Source organism: Vicugna pacos, unplaced genomic scaffold (assembly GCF_048564905.1).
Source record: "Vicugna pacos unplaced genomic scaffold, VicPac4 scaffold_195, whole genome shotgun sequence".
NCBI lineage: Eukaryota > Metazoa > Chordata > Mammalia > Artiodactyla > Camelidae > Vicugna > Vicugna pacos.
In genome coordinates, this window is record NW_027328874.1 from 256,414 (window position 1) to 271,022 (window position 14,609).

At 45.5% G+C, this 14,609-nt stretch overlaps 1 long non-coding RNA gene across 1 annotated transcript; it reads left to right on the plus strand.

Annotated features, from left to right (window-relative positions):
* Positions 1-12,278: 12,278 nt before the first annotated feature.
* Positions 12,279-13,150, plus strand: LOC140695341 (uncharacterized). Its single transcript, XR_012071062.1, has 3 exons — positions 12,279-12,519; positions 12,728-12,818; positions 12,949-13,150. It is a non-coding gene; the product is annotated as an uncharacterized lncRNA (long non-coding RNA).
* Positions 13,151-14,609: the final 1,459 nt, after the last annotated feature.

Here is a 14,609-nt window from a genome sequence, read left to right on the forward strand (position 1 = left end):
CTCTCATCCTTGTCGCACGGGTGCACGAAGGCAACCACAGAGTTGTTGCGCATCCTGTGACTCAAACCAAACCATAATCCCAGCCCAGGTTATGAATGTAGCATATCCTAAGGCTTTTCATTCTGATTTCAAATTCAAGGCCCCCTGGATCCCTCAGACCAGATGCACGATATCTCTGATTCAGCCCCACACGTGCTGTATTGGCAAAATTCCCAATTGGTCCCTGGTCCTGCAGATGTACTGGGTGTGGCCATGGGACATATCGGTAATCGCAACCGCGCGACCAGTGTGGTTGATTTATTATTGGTACACAGTTCGGTTTGCTCTCTTGATTCGACCCACCACATCCCACAACGCACTCCAGATCCCTGAGACTCAGCGTGTGCCATCATCCGTAGCTCTATGCCTCACTGACCATTGCCTCTGCTACCTCAAATTTGGCAGCTGGGATCTTGGTCTCAGAATTAACTGTGGGGATATTTTGCGCTGGTTTCTTTGAGTTCTCTCAGCCAAGCATCTGCTGTGCACTCTTGTAAATCTCAGCACATCACCTTCAAACCCATGTCTCCTGTCCGCTTGAGAGTGTGCGTCCAAGTTAAACAGAGTTTCACCCTTGTTGCTCCATCACCAGGGGTCCGACCCTGCACTGGTTTCCATTCCCTGCTTTGCCTTCTCCTGCTTCCAGGTGTCCTGAGGCCTCATCCTGTCTTTGGGAGTAACAGACCTCTCTTCGGCCAGTGTCCTATGCTAAGGGCTGGGTGAGTGGATGTTTCCATTGCTCTGTACATGGGAGCGAGTGAGTGCAGGTTGCACTTCTTCTCTGCCAACTGGGCATCGATGAATCAACACTATCCAGATACATTTCACAGAAATGTGATATTTGCTTAGCTCTTTGTTTCTATACAGCCGTGGTGGGAGGGATTGTCCGAAGACAACTATTTTGACATTGTGTTGATATCCCATTTGCAGTCTTTAAGAAGTTTAACAGAACTCATTTACATGTTTTGGGAGTTATACGAAAATGGAGTTATTTTTTGAAACACACTAAATCGACCTAGAAGCCAGACTTGTCAATTTTGGTAACATTTTGTCAGCTCTACGGAAAAGCTAGACAGATAGAATGCAAACTAGCAGTCCAAACTGTTCAAGGGGTCATGTCAGCTCTTTAAGGTTGAAGCCTCCGAAACCAACAGGAACCATGAAATAACTTTTGGAAACATGGAATAACCCCCAACCTTGGATACACTTGTGCATGTGGTGCCCTGTATCCCAATGACACCTACTGGCCAATGTTGGCATTTCAAGGGGTAACATCCCTCTCTAGGAAAATACAAGAGGAAACAAACCAAATATATACATTTAGGTTTGAATCCAAAAGCACCTAGAGGCATTCTAGCTAGGAGAATCCTGCTGCAGTTATGCTAGTCTATTGAGAACCAGGTGTTTTTCTATCAGTGTTGAGAACGCTTAATCATCCGATCCTGTAGTTTAAAGCCATTTAACGCAACCAAGTCTGCACCCCCATGATATAGTGCCCCCGGGGGCTTGACTCAAGTGATAGACGATCCACATAAGCTGTGTCTTTAATGTCATTGGCGACTTTTACAGTTCAGTTCACTTTCTGACTTGTACTATTTACCTTCACTGTCTTGAAAAACTGAAGCCTAATACAGATTCATGTTCAGTCAAAGATTCCCCTCACTTACCACACTCCCTTCACCCCAGGGAAGACATAAACACAACATTTGCTGAATCTAGCGGAAGGACATCGTTTCTAGGTGTGAGCTAAGTATTCAATTTTATCTATTTCAGCCGAGACTATTTGACCTTTAAGGTGTTCACTGTTGTTCACAGAGAGTGAAGCTGGAGGAACTCTGATTCTAGGAGGGGCTTGCTCTTCTCGTAATGGCTTCATTGCAGCTCAGGTACTGATCCTTCAAAATGGATGCCTGAGTGGAGGGGAGGCAAGGGCAAGTGCTCACTAGCTAGGCCCAAACCTGGGAAAAGGCTTACCTGGGCTTGTTGAATTTTGGTCTGAATGGCTTGGGAATGCCCCTTGGGACGTGTGGATTCTCACGACCTCTTCCAAGAACAGGAGCGTTTTGATCATCTCTGCCATTTCTTCTCCTTCAGACGTCAGGGACCTTGGACCCGTTATTGGAGAAGAGAATTGAGGAACTTCCTCAAGTCCACGTTGGCACTCCGTATGTTTCTGCCTGTATCAGTGAGTTTCAATATGTCTCATGAATGTCTTTTGAGCCTGGTATCCTCTACAGCTGTCTCCACGCCAGTATTCTCCATTGTAGCAGAACATCTCTCATCCATGTGTTCGCATCTCTCCTCAATCCGTGCAGCCAGCTTACCGGCCAGCTTCTCTTCGTGTCTCCCCTAAAGTCGACTTCACCAGGACTGGGCAAGTCTGAAAGTACCTCGGAGCCTGACCAGTAAGCTGATGACAGGCAGATCTTCCACTGTCTGCCCTTTCAGGTTCTGGAAACTGACCTGTGACCTCAGGTCTTTGGGCAGCAGCAGTATCTCGAACTTACACAGCTTCCCGGACCAAAGACCTAAGCCAAGCTCCACAGAGGGCGGCAGCCCCTCCATCACACTGATCCACCCACAGAACTCTGCCCGGTTACCTAGGATCCAACAGCCACAACAAGCCTCGCGGTACACACCAACATTCCACCTGGAATCCAACCGCTAACTGCCATCCCCAATGGCTGCTGCATCTTGTCAGTGTTGGGGGAGGGGCTGCATCCGACGAGAGGTTCCTAAGGTAAATGTGATTCTACCCACTAGCGTCCCATGGGCCTTTCTTCTTCCCTCTTTCCTTTTGTTCAGAGCTCTATGCACCGTACCAATGGAGGGAAGTGTGTCCCTTTTCAGTTGATGGTTTCACACGTCTTTAAACTTTCTAACAGTTCACAGTACACAGGGACCCACTAAAGGAGACTTATGTTCCTATAATATCCGTACACCCGGAATACATATGCGTCGCCTGATTTCTGCTGAAACACCCACACTCTCAGGACATGGATCCATTGGATTCATGGGGGCTGAAATTCCAAGAAATGAAACCAACCCCAATGTGCACTTTGCTGTCGGTCTCTTTTGCACTTAGTACACTTTGGCAGAGCTACTTGCCTTTGTTATAGGCTTCTTACATTTCTTCTCTACGTAGCCTAGAATATGGCATTCCTTCATCCTGTTGGAAGACATACAAGTCTACATCACGGACTAGGAATCCATTTGATTCCAAATCGGCATTAGTGTTAGGTCACGATATGCTCTTATGAATCAAAATTTACGAATATGAATGCACGCTTCTGATTTCCGAATACAAGTGTGCTGAGTACATGCAAGCCACGATACTGGGTCGATGCGTTCTGAATGACCCTTGACCTCACCTTGAGTATTTTCTTTTGAATAATCATGGTTCCCTTTGTATATGTCAGCCAACCATACCATTTTGGTGCTTGTTTGTTGGTTTGATTCTTTGTTGGTCTTCTTCTCGCTTGTTTTGCAAACACGTCAGGCCATGCATCTCTCCTTTCGCTTCAAACAGAGTCAAATAAGCTGATTCACTTAAGAGAGTGCTTCCAATCACCTATGATTTCCTGCTTCCCTCTCCCATCTTTAGGGTTTTGATGTCCTCCTTAAGTTCTTCTTCTTTCTTCTCTGCCACACATGCTCTTCTTGCATTTCCAATAATGGTTTCTTCTTTCCATTCCATCTTGCTGCTTTTCTATTCAGGGGAGTTTTCTCAACCTTTCTTTTAGAAAAACTTTTGAACTGCTGAATTCTTTTAAGATTTGCCGGTCTGTAGAATTCTCTAGCTCTGCCGTTATTTGAAATGGTGTTCATGTGGCATAGGCTACCCTAGGTGGCAGCATTTGGCCATTCAGGATATGGTCTGTGTCCTGGCACTCCTCCCTGTCCTGCAATATTGCTGCCGAGATATCAGCTGAAACCCCTCTGGAGGTTTCCTTGTGACTATGTTGTTTCCTCCAGGTGCATTTTAAATCACTCGGATATTCGTGAACTTTGTTGATTTGAATCATACAGCTGCTGGTAGGTCTATTGGGATTCCACCTCCTTCGGATGCTGTGTAATTCCTGAATTCGCATAGATGATTCTTTCTTGGCTTTCAGCAAGTTTCAGTCTGATTTTTCTACAGATAAATTTTCAGACACTTTTTGTTTCTTTATCTCTTGCTTTTCCATCTGGGACTCATGATTTCTATTCTTTCATGCCCTGTCTTAACCCAGGGTTCAACTGCAATGTTTTCATTTGTTTGCACTTGCTTTCCTATGTCTGCTTCTGACCGAGGTTTTTCTCTTCCCCTGTCTTCACAGTCATTCACGCGTCCCTCTGCATTATCTAGTCTGCGAAGGACTGAATTTTAGCCCTGATATTATCACAACCATTGAGTTTCCTGATATTTTTGGCTCGTGTTGAGACTTTCTCTTCCCCTTTTCTGGTATTCTGCCTTTTGTGATTCTGAGACACTGGTGTTCTTCAGTGTTTTCCTGACCTTCATTTTCAACACTTGTTCTGGATAGCGTTTTGCAGACTAGTTGTTTGAAAGCTTATCTTTTGCGCCTTCAATATCTTTGGAACTGAAAATGGTACTTCCTGTTTCTTTTACTGTTCTTCTTCATCTCTACTGGTCAGGTAATATCAGGTATCTAATGTAGACTTCTAGGGCTTTGTTAATTGAAAAATTTAGACTCTTGTCTCTACGCAATTCCATGGGATTTCTGTGAGGACAATTTCTCCTAGGCATTGATGCCATAACCTGTACCTGTGTGTGTTGTTTGGTATATCTCCAATTGCTGGTGTTGCATTAGTTGTGATGAACAACCCATTCTACTTCGATTAGCATAACTTCATTTTGATTATACTTATCTCACACTTCTGAAAGTGCACAGGACACTTCCTCTTGTGGAAATGAAGCTTCTAAAAGTTCTCAGCTCTGCATTCTTCTCTATGTCATTTTGGAGTGTTTCCAAAACAGCAAACTGAGAGTGCTCTTCTGCTTTTTATTGCCACGGGAATGTCCCAATGAAATCAGTTCTTTCCAGAGCTTCTCTGTCTACAGAAACACCTGTGGAAGCATATCTATGGATGTCACATATCAGGGCCTGCTGGAATGATCCCGCAGACCTTCCTTGTTGTCCTAGGTGCCGTACCGTGCCGGTGCCATCCAAAATGTAGCATCCGCTTTTGGGAGATAGTGCTGAAGGGAATGCTTCCTCTTCTCACGATGTGGACTTGGACCACTCTCCCTTGTCCTCTCATCCTTGTCGCACGGGTGCACGAAGGCAACCACAGAGTTGTTGCGCATCCTGTGACTCAAACCAAACCATAATCCCAGCCCAGGTTATGAATGTAGCATATCCTAAGGCTTTTCATTCTGATTTCAAATTCAAGGCCCCCTGGATCCCTCAGACCAGATGCACGATATCTCTGATTCAGCCCCACACGTGCTCTATTGGCAAAATGCCCAATTGGTCCCTGGTCCTGCAGATGTACTGGGTGTGGCCATGGGACATATCGGTAATCGCAACCGCGCGACCAGTGTGGTTGATTTATTATTGGTACACAGTTCGGTTTGCTCTCTTGATTCGACCCACCACATCCCACAACGCACTCCAGATCCCTGAGACTCAGCGTGTGCCATCATCCGTAGCTCTATGCCTCACTGACCATTGCCTCTGCTACCTCAAATTTGGCAGCTGGGATCTTGGTCTCAGAATTAACTGTGGGGATATTTTGCGCTGGTTTCTTTGAGTTCTCTCAGCCAAGCATCTGCTGTGCACTCTTGTAAATCTCAGCACATCACCTTCAAACCCATGTCTCCTGTCCGCTTGAGAGTGTGCGTCCAAGTTAAACAGAGTTTCACCCTTGTTGCTCCATCACCAGGGGTCCGACCCTGCACTGGTTTCCATTCCCTGCTTTGCCTTCTCCTGCTTCCAGGTGTCCTGAGGCCTCATCCTGTCTTTGGGAGTAACAGACCTCTCTTCGGCCAGTGTCCTATGCTAAGGGCTGGGTGAGTGGATGTTTCCATTGCTCTGTACATGGGAGCGAGTGAGTGCAGGTTGCACTTCTTCTCTGCCAACTGGGCATCGATGAATCAACACTATCCAGATACATTTCACAGAAATGTGATATTTGCTTAGCTCTTTGTTTCTATACAGCCGTGGTGGGAGGGATTGTCCGAAGACAACTATTTTGACATTGTGTTGATATCCCATTTGCAGTCTTTAAGAAGTTTAACAGAACTCATTTACATGTTTTGGGAGTTATACGAAAATGGAGTTATTTTTTGAAACACACTAAATCGACCTAGAAGCCAGACTTGTCAATTTTGGTAACATTTTGTCAGCTCTACGGAAAAGCTAGACAGATAGAATGCAAACTAGCAGTCCAAACTGTTCAAGGGGTCATGTCAGCTCTTTAAGGTTGAAGCCTCCGAAACCAACAGGAACCATGAAATAACTTTTGGAAACATGGAATAAACCCCAACCTTGGATACACTTGTGCATGTGGTGCCCTGTATCCCAATGACACCTACTGGCCAATGTTGGCATTTCAAGGGGTAACATCCCTCTCTAGGAAAATACAAGAGGAAACAAACCAAATATATACATTTAGGTTTGAATCCAAAAGCACCTAGAGGCATTCTAGCTAGGAGAATCCTGCTGCAGTTATGCTAGTCTATTGAGAACCAGGTGTTTTTCTATCAGTGTTGAGAACGCTTAATCATCCGATCCTGTAGTTTAAAGCCATTTAACGCAACCAAGTCTGCACCCCCATGATATAGTGCCCCCGGGGGCTTGACTCAAGTGATAGACGATCCACATAAGCTGTGTCTTTAATGTCATTGGCGACTTTTACAGTTCAGTTCACTTTCTGACTTGTACTATTTACCTTCACTGTCTTGAAAAACTGAAGCCTAATACAGATTCATGTTCAGTCAAAGATTCCCCTCACTTACCACACTCCCTTCACCCCAGGGAAGACATAAACACAACATTTGCTGAATCTAGCGGAAGGACATCGTTTCTAGGTGTGAGCTAAGTATTCAATTTTATCTATTTCAGCCGAGACTATTTGACCTTGAAGGTGTTCACTGTTGTTCACAGAGAGTGAAGCTGGAGGAACTCTGATTCTAGGAGGGGCTTGCTCTTCTCGTAATGGCTTCATTGCAGCTCAGGTACTGATCCTTCAAAATGGATGCCTGAGTGGAGGGGAGGCAAGGGCAAGTGCTCACTAGCTAGGCCCAAACCTGGGAAAAGGCTTACCTGGGCTTGTTGAATTTTGGTCTGAATGGCTTGGGAATGCCCCTTGGGACGTGTGGATTCTCACGACCTCTTCCAAGAACAGGAGCGTTTTGATCATCTCTGCCATTTCTTCTCCTTCAGACGTCAGGGACCTTGGACCCGTTATTGGAGAAGAGAATTGAGGAACTTCCTCAAGTCCACGTTGGCACTCCGTATGTTTCTGCCTTTATCAGTGAGTTTCAATATGTCTCATGAATGTCTTTTGAGCCTGGTATCCTCTACAGCTGTCTCCACGCCAGTATTCTCCATTGTAGCAGAACATCTCTCATCCATGTGTTCGCATCTCTCCTCAATCCGTGCAGCCAGCTTACCGGCCAGCTTCTCTTCGTGTCTCCCCTAAAGTCGACTTCACCAGGACTGGGCAAGTCTGAAAGTACCTCGGAGCCTGACCAGTAAGCTGATGACAGGCAGATCTTCCACTGTCTGCCCTTTCAGGTTCTGGAAACTGACCTGTGACCTCAGGTCTTTGGGCAGCAGCAGTATCTCGAACTTACACAGCTTCCCGGACCAAAGACCTAAGCCAAGCTCCACAGAGGGCGGCAGCCCCTCCATCACACTGATCCACCCACAGAACTCTGCCCGGTTACCTAGGATCCAACAGCCACAACAAGCCTCGCGGTACACACCAACATTCCACCTGGAATCCAACCGCTAACTGCCATCCCCAATGGCTGCTGCATCTTGTCAGTGTTGGGGGAGGGGCTGCATCCGACGAGAGGTTCCTAAGGTAAATGTGATTCTACCCACTAGCGTCCCATGGGCCTTTCTTCTTCCCTCTTTCCTTTTGTTCAGAGCTCTATGCACCGTACCAATGGAGGGAAGTGTGTCCCTTTTCAGTTGATGGTTTCACACGTCTTTAAACTTTCTAACAGTTCACAGTACACAGGGACCCACTAAAGGAGACTTATGTTCCTATAATATCCGTACACCCGGAATACATATGCGTCGCCTGATTTCTGCTGAAACACCCACACTCTCAGGACATGGATCCATTGGATTCATGGGGGCTGAAATTCCAAGAAATGAAACCAACCCCAATGTGCACTTTGCTGTCGGTCTCTTTTGCACTTAGTACACTTTGGCAGAGCTACTTGCCTTTGTTATAGGCTTCTTACATTTCTTCTCTACGTAGCCTAGAATATGGCATTCCTTCATCCTGTTGGAAGACATACAAGTCTACATCACGGACTAGGAATCCATTTGATTCCAAATCGGCATTAGTGTTAGGTCACGATATGCTCTTATGAATCAAAATTTACGAATATGAATGCACGCTTCTGATTTCCGAATACAAGTGTGCTGAGTACATGCAAGCCACGATACTGGGTCGATGCGTTCTGAATGACCCTTGACCTCACCTTGAGTATTTTCTTTTGAATAATCATGGTTCCCTTTGTATATGTCAGCCAACCATACCATTTTGGTGCTTGTTTGTTGGTTTGATTCTTTGTTGGTCTTCTTCTCGCTTGTTTTGCAAACACGTCAGGCCATGCATCTCTCCTTTCGCTTCAAACAGAGTCAAATAAGCTGATTCACTTAAGAGAGTGCTTCCAATCACCTATGATTTCCTGCTTCCCTCTCCCATCTTTAGGGTTTTGATGTCCTCCTTAAGTTCTTCTTCTTTCTTCTCTGCCACACATGCTCTTCTTGCATTTCCAATAATGGTTTCTTCTTTCCATTCCATCTTGCTGCTTTTCTATTCAGGGGAGTTTTCTCAACCTTTCTTTTAGAAAAACTTTTGAACTGCTGAATTCTTTTAAGATTTGCCGGTCTGTAGAATTCTCTAGCTCTGCCGTTATTTGAAATGGTGTTCATGTGGCATAGGCTACCCTAGGTGGCAGCATTTGGCCATTCAGGATATGGTCTGTGTCCTGGCACTCCTCCCTGTCCTGCAATATTGCTGCCGAGATATCAGCTGAAACCCCTCTGGAGGTTTCCTTGTGACTATGTTGTTTCCTCCAGGTGCATTTTAAATCACTCGGATATTCGTGAACTTTGTTGATTTGAATCATACAGCTGCTGGTAGGTCTATTGGGATTCCACCTCCTTCGGATGCTGTGTAATTCCTGAATTCGCATAGATGATTCTTTCTTGGCTTTCAGCAAGTTTCAGTCTGATTTTTCTACAGATAAATTTTCAGACACTTTTTGTTTCTTTATCTCTTGCTTTTCCATCTGGGACTCATGATTTCTATTCTTTCATGCCCTGTCTTAACCCAGGGTTCAACTGCAATGTTTTCATTTGTTTGCACTTGCTTTCCTATGTCTGCTTCTGACCGAGGTTTTTCTCTTCCCCTGTCTTCACAGTCATTCACGCGTCCCTCTGCATTATCTAGTCTGCTAAGGACTGAATTTTAGCCCTGATATTATCACAACCATTGAGTTTCCTGATATTTCTGGCTCGTGTTGAGACTTTCTCTTCCCCTTTTCTGGTATTCTGCCTTTTGTGATTCTGAGACACTGGTGTTCTTCAGTGTTTTCCTGACCTTCATTTTCAACACTTGTTCTGGATAGCGTTTTGCAGACTAGTTGTTTGAAAGCTTATCTTTTGCGCCTTCAATATCTTTGGAACTGAAAATGGTACTTCCTGTTTCTTTTACTGTTCTTCTTCATCTCTACTGGTCAGGTAATATCAGGTATCTAATGTAGACTTCTAGGGCTTTGTTAATTGAAAAATTTAGACTCTTGTCTCTACGCAATTCCATGGGATTTCTGTGAGGACAATTTCTCCTAGGCATTGATGCCATAACCTGTACCTGTGTGTGTTGTTTGGTATATCTCCAATTGCTGGTGTTGCATTAGTTGTGATGAACAACCCATTCTACTTCGATTAGCATAACTTCATTTTGATTATACTTATCTCACACTTCTGAAAGTGCACAGGACACTTCCTCTTGTGGAAATGAAGCTTCTAAAAGTTCTCAGCTCTGCATTCTTCTCTATGTCATTTTGGAGTGTTTCCAAAACAGCAAACTGAGAGTGCTCTTCTGCTTTTTATTGCCACGGGAATGTCCCAATGAAATGAGTTCTTTCCAGAGCTTCTCTGTCTACAGAAACACCTGTGGAAGCATATCTATGGATGTCACATATCAGGGCCTGCTGGAATGATCCCGCAGACCTTCCTTGTTGTCCTAGGTGCCGTACCGTGCCGGTGCCATCCAAAATGTAGCATCCGCTTTTGGGAGATAGTGCTGAAGGGAATGCTTCCTCTTCTCACGCTGTGGACTTGGACCACTCTCCCTTGTCCTCTCATCCTTGTCGCACGGGTGCACGAAGGCAACCACAGAGTTGTTGCGCATCCTGTGACTCAAACCAAACCATAATCCCAGCCCAGGTTATGAATGTAGCATATCCTAAGGCTTTTCATTCTGATTTCAAATTCAAGGCCCCCTGGATCCCTCAGACCAGATGCACGATATCTCTGATTCAGCCCCACACGTGCTCTATTGGCAAAATTCCCAATTGGTCCCTGGTCCTGCAGATGTACTGGGTGTGGCCATGGGACATATCGGTAATCGCAACCGCGCGACCAGTTTGGTTGATTTATTATTGGTACACAGTTCGGTTTGCTCTCTTGATTCGACCCACCACATCCCACAACGCACTCCAGATCCCTGAGACTCAGCGTGTGCCATCATCCGTAGCTCTATGCCTCACTGACCATTGCCTCTGCTACCTCAAATTTGGCAGCTGGGATCTTGGTCTCAGAATTAACTGTGGGGATATTTTGCGCTGGTTTCTTTGAGTTCTCTCAGCCAAGCATCTGCTGTGCACTCTTGTAAATCTCAGCACATCACCTTCAAACCCATGTCTCCTGTCCGCTTGAGAGTGTGCGTCCAAGTTAAACAGAGTTTCACCCTTGTTGCTCCATCACCAGGGGTCCGACCCTGCACTGGTTTCCATTCCCTGCTTTGCCTTCTCCTGCTTCCAGGTGTCCTGAGGCCTCATCCTGTCTTTGGGAGTAACAGACCTCTCTTCGGCCAGTGTCCTATGCTAAGGGCTGGGTGAGTGGATGTTTCCATTGCTCTGTACATGGGAGCGAGTGAGTGCAGGTTGCACTTCTTCTCTGCCAACTGGGCATCGATGAATCAACACTATCCAGATACATTTCACAGAAATGTGATATTTGCTTAGCTCTTTGTTTCTATACAGCCGTGGTGGGAGGGATTGTCCGAAGACAACTATTTTGACATTGTGTTGATATCCCATTTGCAGTCTTTAAGAAGTTTAACAGAACTCATTTACATGTTTTGGGAGTTATACGAAAATGGAGTTATTTTTTGAAACACACTAAATCGACCTAGAAGCCAGACTTGTCAATTTTGGTAACATTTTGTCAGCTCTACGGAAAAGCTAGACAGATAGAATGCAAACTAGCAGTCCAAACTGTTCAAGGGGTCATGTCAGCTCTTTAAGGTTGAAGCCTCCGAAACCAACAGGAACCATGAAATAACTTTTGGAAACATGGAATAACCCCCAACCTTGGATACACTTGTGCATGTGGTGCCTTGTATCCCAATGACACCTACTGGCCAATGTTGGCATTTCAAGGGGTAACATCCCTCTCTAGGAAAATACAAGAGGAAACAAACCAAATATATACATTTAGGTTTGAATCCAAAAGCACCTAGAGGCATTCTAGCTAGGAGAATCCTGCTGCAGTTATGCTAGTCTATTGAGAACCAGGTGTTTTTCTATCAGTGTTGAGAACGCTTAATCATCCGATCCTGTAGTTTAAAGCCATTTAACGCAACCAAGTCTGCACCCCCATGATATAGTGCCCCCGGGGGCTTGACTCAAGTGATAGACGATCCACATAAGCTGTGTCTTTAATGTCATTGGCGACTTTTACAGTTCAGTTCACTTTCTGACTTGTACTATTTACCTTCACTGTCTTGAAAAACTGAAGCCTAATACAGATTCATGTTCAGTCAAAGATTCCCCTCACTTACCACACTCCCTTCACCCCAGGGAAGACATAAACACAACATTTGCTGAATCTAGCGGAAGGACATCGTTTCTAGGTGTGAGCTAAGTATTCAATTTTATCTATTTCAGCCGAGACTATTTGACCTTGAAGGTGTTCACTGTTGTTCACAGAGAGTGAAGCTGGAGGAACTCTGATTCTAGGAGGGGCTTGCTCTTCTCGTAATGGCTTCATTGCAGCTCAGGTACTGATCCTTCAAAATGGATGCCTGAGTGGAGGGGAGGCAAGGGCAAGTGCTCACTAGCTAGGCCCAAACCTGGGAAAAGGCTTACCTGGGCTTGTTGAATTTTGGTCTGAATGGCTTGGGAATGCCCCTTGGGACGTGTGGATTCTCACGACCTCTTCCAAGAACAGGAGCGTTTTGATCATCTCTGCCATTTCTTCTCCTTCAGACGTCAGGGACCTTGGACCCGTTATTGGAGAAGAGAATTGAGGAACTTCCTCAAGTCCACGTTGGCACTCCGTATGTTTCTGCCTGTATCAGTGAGTTTCAATATGTCTCATGAATGTCTTTTGAGCCTGGTATCCTCTACAGCTGTCTCCACGCCAGTATTCTCCATTGTAGCAGAACATCTCTCATCCATGTGTTCGCATCTCTCCTCAATCCGTGCAGCCAGCTTACCGGCCAGCTTCTCTTCGTGTCTCCCCTAAAGTCGACTTCACCAGGACTGGGCAAGTCTGAAAGTACCTCGGAGCCTGACCAGTAAGCTGATGACAGGCAGATCTTCCACTGTCTGCCCTTTCAGGTTCTGGAAACTGACCTGTGACCTCAGGTCTTTGGGCAGCAGCAGTATCTCGAACTTACACAGCTTCCCGGACCAAAGACCTAAGCCAAGCTCCACAGAGGGCGGCAGCCCCTCCATCACACTGATCCACCCACAGAACTCTGCCCGGTTACCTAGGATCCAACAGCCACAACAAGCCTCGCGGTACACACCAACATTCCACCTGGAATCCAACCGCTAACTGCCATCCCCAATGGCTGCTGCATCTTGTCAGTGTTGGGGGAGGGGCTGCATCCGACGAGAGGTTCCTAAGGTAAATGTGATTCTACCCACTAGCGTCCCATGGGCCTTTCTTCTTCCCTCTTTCCTTTTGTTCAGAGCTCTATGCACCGTACCAATGGAGGGAAGTGTGTCCCTTTTCAGTTGATGGTTTCACACGTCTTTAAACTTTCTAACAGTTCACAGTACACAGGGACCCACTAAAGGAGACTTATGTTCCTATAATATCCGTACACCCGGAATACATATGCGTCGCCTGATTTCTGCTGAAACACCCACACTCTCAGGACATGGATCCATTGGATTCATGGGGGCTGAAATTCCAAGAAATGAAACCAACCCCAATGTGCACTTTGCTGTCGGTCTCTTTTGCACTTAGTACACTTTGGCAGAGCTACTTGCCTTTGTTATAGGCTTCTTACATTTCTTCTCTACGTAGCCTAGAATATGGCATTCCTTCATCCTGTTGGAAGACATACAAGTCTACATCACGGACTAGGAATCCATTTGATTCCAAATCGGCATTAGTGTTAGGTCACGATATGCTCTTATGAATCAAAATTTACGAATATGAATGCACGCTTCTGATTTCCGAATACAAGTGTGCTGAGTACATGCAAGCCACGATACTGGGTCGATGCGTTCTGAATGACCCTTGACCTCACCTTGAGTATTTTCTTTTGAATAATCATGGTTCCCTTTGTATATGTCAGCCAACCATACCATTTTGGTGCTTGTTTGTTGGTTTGATTCTTTGTTGGTCTTCTTCTCGCTTGTTTTGCAAACACGTCAGGCCATGCATCTCTCCTTTCGCTTCAAACAGAGTCAAATAAGCTGATTCACTTAAGAGAGTGCTTCCAATCACCTATGATTTCCTGCTTCCCTCTCCCATCTTTAGGGTTTTGATGTCCTCCTTAAGTTCTTCTTCTTTCTTCTCTGCCACACATGCTCTTCTTGCATTTCCAATAATGGTTTCTTCTTTCCATTCCATCTTGCTGCTTTTCTATTCAGGGGAGTTTTCTCAACCTTTCTTTTAGAAAAACTTTTGAACTGCTGAATTCTTTTAAGATTTGCCGGTCTGTAGAATTCTCTAGCTCTGCCGTTATTTGAAATGGTGTTCATGTGGCATAGGCTACCCTAGGTGGCAGCATTTGGCCATTCAGGATATGGTCTGTGTCCTGGCACTCCTCCCTGTCCTGCAATATTGCTGCCGAGATATCAGCTGAAACCCCTCTGGAGGTTTCCTTGTGACTATGTTGTTTCCTCCAGG